Genomic DNA, 6,102 nt, shown 5'->3' on the forward strand with positions numbered 1-6,102 from the left:
GACCCGCACCCACCTCTATTTAGGTCTATCCAAAAAGTTTTGAAATTAAATATAATACACTTTTTCTAAAAAGGACTTCCGAATTTGTGCAACTAAGATCCATGTGAATGTCGTTAAAAAAAAAAAAAAAGATCCATGCGAATGTAAATGGATAATTATGGAACCATTGGGTCAGGGCCCAAGCTCACCAAGCAAGCGAGATCCTGAGACAAATAGTCCAGCAAGGTTCAAGGGGGTGGTTGGGCTCCGGAGGCCAGTTGGACTTTTCAAATGTTGGGTCCAATTACCCCAACTATAAAAATATAAATAATTCTATTATATACCTTCATATGTTTAGGCATGGTTTAGAAAGAGGATTTGGGGTGTTTTTGGCTAAAATAGTCACAAAAAATAAAATAGATTTTTTAGTTTAATAAGACAAAATATCACATTTAACTCATAATTGTTACATTCTTTCTCTCACAAAAAATTTAAAAAAGTCAAAAGTCCTTCCCAAATCAAACTTTTTAACCCCAGACTAAAATAGTTAAAAAAAACCAAAAAGTCAACCCACTATCACACATTTAGAAAAAAAAATTGGTACCTCATTTTTGGTACCTCATACTAAAATAGTTACCTCATTTTTTCTTAGAAATTTTCTTTCACACAATTAGGATTTGCTATATATATTTCTTATTTTCTTTTATTTTTTTGGTATTATTAGGATTTGTTTATGATTTTTTTTATATTTAGTGATTGTTTGGTATATGCTAAAATAGTACATATATCATTTTAAACTCAATTCATATTTTACATTTTTTCATAGAAAAATCAAAAAATATATTAATCTAACACTTTTCAAACAACCCCTTAGTTATGACTTCTTCTTTTTTTAATTATAATTTAAAGGCCCCATTTGTTTAGAGAGTTAGAGCGAGATTGGAATTGGTAGTGAGGTAGCACCCACTAATATTGTGTTTTTTTGGAGAGATGGGGAGAGGATTGATAATGAGCTCCGGATTAAGATGGGCCTTCCCAATGGGATTCGAATGGGTCTCCAGGACTTGGTATTAGAAAAATAGTCCGGCGGACTAGAAATTTTTTATTTTTATTTATTTTTTACATATCGGGTATTTTTTTTTTAACATTAATGTTTAATTTTTTGTATTTTTTGTTAAGTAAAAATTATTATTTTATTTGTTTTATTTTTTTTTGGAAATTTTTATTTTTTTTTAATTTTTTACATGTTGGTATTTTTATTAAAACATTAATGTTTAATTTTTTTGTATTTTTTTATTATTTTATATTTATTTTATATAAAAATAATTTGGCAATCCCTACACTAACAACTATCATCAAAACAAACACAATTTTACTTAATTCTCTCACTATCAATCTCCTCACTATCAATCCCCTCTATTCTATCTCTGAAAACAAATAAGGCCAAAAAGTATAAATTATATTATTTTTTAAAAAAAATATAATATAATACCCAAAAAAGAAAAGAAAATGGGAAATATATATCGCAAACCCTAATTGTGTGGAAACCTCTATTTAAAGGACAATCCGCCGTTTTCTTCAATCTCGCAGCCTCTGAAAAGTGTAATCTCCTTTCTCCTATTCGATTTATAGATTTCAGTCTGTATGTTTGTATATGTGCATTAATTTACAAATATTATACGATTCGATTATATATATATATATATATACAGATCTTTCTATGGTGTTCCTGCATTTATTTACCTTCTCCTTGTGTTAATTGTTTGAATGTTCAAGGAGATATAACGAATGCAGAAAGCGACAAGGTTGGCTTACCAGCCCATTGCGCTTCTCTTCTGTTGCCTTGGCGTCAAATGGACCTACCGATACTAAAAAAAATCCCCCTATTTTCTATTTTGTTATTGCTTGTTTTTGTATTATGCATTCAATAGAATCATTATTTCATAATTTTGTTTTATATTTTTGAAGGAAATGGCAAATGATGAATGTTTTCTTATCCTACACACTGAATAATCGTGTTGATTACTATACTCCGCTTATTGTCTGATGCCAATTCTTTCTCTTGTTTTGGTTGAATTTTATGTTTTTATTTTCTTTTTTCTTTTTTTTTTTTGGGTGTGTTCTGCATAATCAATCGACTCTTATGATTTTGATGCTTTTATAGTTTTCTACACTTTTTGTTTGTTGTATTCATTCAGTGATGAGAAAAAGCAGACGGGCGGTCTGAATCTGATGCCGTGTTGATTGTCTGCATATTTCCATTTATTTATTTGGAATGTCTCTGAGATCAACATTTTGTGTGAATTTTGATGTTTTTGTCTTCGAAAATTATGAAAACGATTTTTAAATTCTCTGATCATTGTTTCTGTTTATTTGTTGGAAATTGAGTTCTTGATCTTGGTACTAATTTGCTTTGCTATGATGAAATAGCTAAAATTATGTCTGACACTAGTTCGCCTGTAAATACCGAGACCAAAGCAACAAAACCTTCAATCTGTCTCAATGGTGATCGATCTACAGTCGCCGAAACATTCGGAGAAAACGGAAAGGGAGCTATTGAGCTCTCGGAATCTTGCGGGATGGGCGAGACGGTAAGAGAGAGAGAGAGGGGTCTCTCGAAGATCGATCGATCGATTCTCTTTCCGACTCCGCCCATGCCATTGGATTCCGATTGCTCCTCCCTCTCCTCCTCTCTCCTTTCACAATCATACCCACCTCCAGATCATTTTGTTTCTGTTTGTTTGTTGGAAATTGCTTTGCTATGATGAAGTTGCTAAAATTATGTCTGGACATATGAATTGTCTATGATTTGTTATATGCTTCTCCTGAGCAGAATGGGTTTGATTACTATTGTGAAAATATTTGTTTGGATTTTTAATTTGGGACAATTACACTGCAGTGGAGTTTGTAAAAATAAATTATAAATTAATAAAAAAAGGTTTATAATTTTAATTATTAATATTTATAAAAAAAAATTACTTTTTATATTTTTTTTTTCCTGCTATCAGTGTTGATTTTAATTGACACTGTTGCATTGAGTCTTAATTGATGATTTTTAAACAAATCAATAACTAAGACCATCTTCAACGGTGAACTAAACCTGGCATCAAATTTAAAATTTGGTGAAAAAGTCATTTTTTTAAGCTCCAACAGTTTTACCAAATCGATATCAAATCTAGAATTCGATATCAAATTTAGAATTCAGTAAAAATTGTATCAAACTGAGTGCAGGCGAAGCATTTCACCAAATCACTGTTCCTGACCGTTGGAATGAGACGAACGGGTTGACCATCCGGTTGACCAACCGATTAACCAATTGGTCGCCCCGGAGAAAGTTCATACCGTTCACAAAAAGGTTCAAACCAGTCCAAAAAAAAAATTTTGCCTAGGTGGTCGATCACCCGGTCGACCACCAAAAGTTTAAAAAGTTCAAAAAAAAAAGGTTCAAATCGGTAAAAAAAAAATAAAAATAAAAATTTTTGCCATTACCGGTTGACCAGCCGGTCGACCGGCCGGTCAACCAACCGGTTGCCCAGCGCAAATTTGATAAACGGATTTGATGTTGAACGCGAAGTATCAAATTAAGGAAATGATTCATTTTTGACTCAGATTTGATGAAATATTTGGTACACCGTTGGAGATGCTCTAACTTCGCAAACAACGTTGTGTTGTTTTAGCAAGTCTTTAATCATAGTGATATTATAAGGTACATATGTTTGGTGGATGTATTATAGTCTTTTCCTAATCATTTGTTTTTTAGAAGAATGTTCTTTCTAAGAGAAAGATTATCCGATATATTTTATAATTAAAGAAAAAATTAATATAATTTTATATTTTTTAATTTTAATTAAAAAATAATAATAACTAGACATTGCGTATTATCAAAGATGTCTAGAGTCTTAATTAAAATAATAATATTATATGTATTAATTAATGTACTAATTGATTATGTGATATAATTTAAGAAGTTTTTGATATTTATAATTTGTATAATGAGTGGAGTCAATTATTTATATCTATATATTATATAATAAAAAATAAAATAAAAAAAAAGGATTTTCAATTCACAAAATATCTCAGTCTTAATTTTTTTAGTTTTTTAAGTTAAAAAAAAATCTTAATATTTATTGATTTCTCTTAACTCATAAATTTTTTTGATTTCTCTCATACTTATTGTTATACCTTTTTTAATTTCTTTTATATACTATAATTGGTGATGTGATTGGTAAATTATTTTTATAAAAAATCTAAAAAAAATAATTTGTATATTAAAAAAATATTTAAAATAAATATAAATTCTTATTAAATCTATTTATTTATATATTATATAAATTAAAAAGGATTTCTAATCACAAATCTTGTGAGAGTTTTAATATTGTAAACTAAATTTTTTAATTTTTTGATTTTAAATAATTAAAAAAATCATCTATAACTCTCATTCAAGCAAAAAAAAAAAAAATCTAATCTATATATATAACAAAAATAGAGTTTTTAGTAAGAAGCTTTCAAGGAGTTTTAAACCTTCATTTTAATTTTTTTAATTTTAAATAATTATTTTTATTTAATAATTTCACATAGGAAAAAAAATGAAAAAAATGAGTTTTATTCATATAAAGAGAATCTTACACTCTCTTCTCATTTAGTGAGTAGTTTGTGGGAGTTTTAATATCTCATATTAAATTTTTTGATTTTTTTAATTTTAAATAATTAATAAAATTTTCATTGACTAATTTTTATTTGAAAATCTCACATCGAAAAAAAAAAAAAAAAGGTGAATTGTTTAGGTTGGGTAAGTTGGAAGCTTTTATCATAGTTTAGGTTGATAGTTCACTAAACAGTACGGTGAAAATGTCTCTCTAATAGGAGACCAACTTATATAAGGGGAATTTTTTTTAAGGTCCCTAATAAGAGTAATTTACAGCATAAAGGACACCAAAAATAGGAATGATGTCTCAGGTCCCTCACTAACGACAGGCGCGTTTTTATTTTTTTTTTGGATCAAAATACCCTTCACAGATCAACATAGAATACTCAATTCGATTGCATTTCGACGACTCAATTCATTCCAAGCATCCAACCATTTTCATGAGTAAGAGAATATGAGAATTAGGGTTTCACTATCATCTTCACTGTCGCCATTACGGTTTCATTATCTTCTGCCAAACTCTTTTCAATTCGTTCCTCACAAATTTTTCTGACCCGTTTTCATTGTTCATCGTCATCTCAGTTCATCTTCATCTCATTGCATCTTCATCTCAAGCCATTTCAGTTCGAAATTAGGATTTTCATCATCACTCTGGTAAGTTTTCTCCAATCCAACTAGTTTTTCTCCGAAACACAGTTGACTAGCCTTCCATTAATTAGGATTTCAATTTCGTAATAAAAACCTACATGAATTTGAAAAATGTTATTTCTCTAAGTTTCGAACTTATTCTTAAAAATGTTTGTGTGATTTTGTCTGTAAATTTCTCTGTCATTTGAATTTCTCTGGTATTTCCTTGATCTATGTGTTTTCTTTGAATTTTCTCTGGCATGTTTCTTCCCCCATTTGTTTCTGGTTATTCCATATTTTTCTCTGATTTTTTGTAAATTTCTCTGGCATTTTCATATTATGGAATTCATATTTTTTTTGACTTGCCATGTTTAATTTTCTCTGTCATATATGTAATTTTCTCTGGCTTGCCATGTGTAATTTTCTCTGGTATGTTTATTTTGTTCCATTCTTAAATTTTCTATGGCCACATCACTTTTCTCTTTTGTGTGGTTCTGTCATGTTCCATTTTCTCTAGTTGTTTGTAAATTTCTCTGACATTTTCATATTATGGAATACACACGTGTTTAATTTTCTCTAGCTTACCATGTGTAATTTTCTCTGGTATGTTTATTTTGTTCCATTCTTGAATTTTCTCTGACCACATCACTTTTCTCATTTGTGTGTGCCTGTTATGTTCAATTTTCTCTGGTTGTCTATAAATTTCTCTGGCATTTTCATATTATGGAATGACATTTTCTCTAGTTTGCCTTGTTTAATTTTCTTTGGCATATATGTAATATTTTCTGGCTTACCATGTGTAATTTTCTCTGATATGTTTATTTTGTTCCACACTTGAATTTTCTATGGCC

At 29.2% G+C, this 6,102-nt stretch overlaps 1 non-coding gene across 1 annotated transcript; it reads left to right on the forward strand.

Annotated features, from left to right (window-relative positions):
* The first annotated feature begins 1,949 nt into the window (after positions 1–1,949).
* LOC114305665 (small nucleolar RNA R16) lies at positions 1,950–2,033 on the forward strand. Its single transcript, XR_003644439.1, has one exon. It is a non-coding gene; the product is annotated as a small nucleolar RNA R16 (small nucleolar RNA).
* Positions 2,034–6,102: the final 4,069 nt, after the last annotated feature.

This window comes from Camellia sinensis, chromosome 3, assembly GCF_055761805.1.
Source record: "Camellia sinensis isolate YWXY chromosome 3, ASM5576180v1, whole genome shotgun sequence".
In the NCBI taxonomy this organism is placed as follows: Eukaryota; Viridiplantae; Streptophyta; class Magnoliopsida; order Ericales; family Theaceae; genus Camellia; species Camellia sinensis.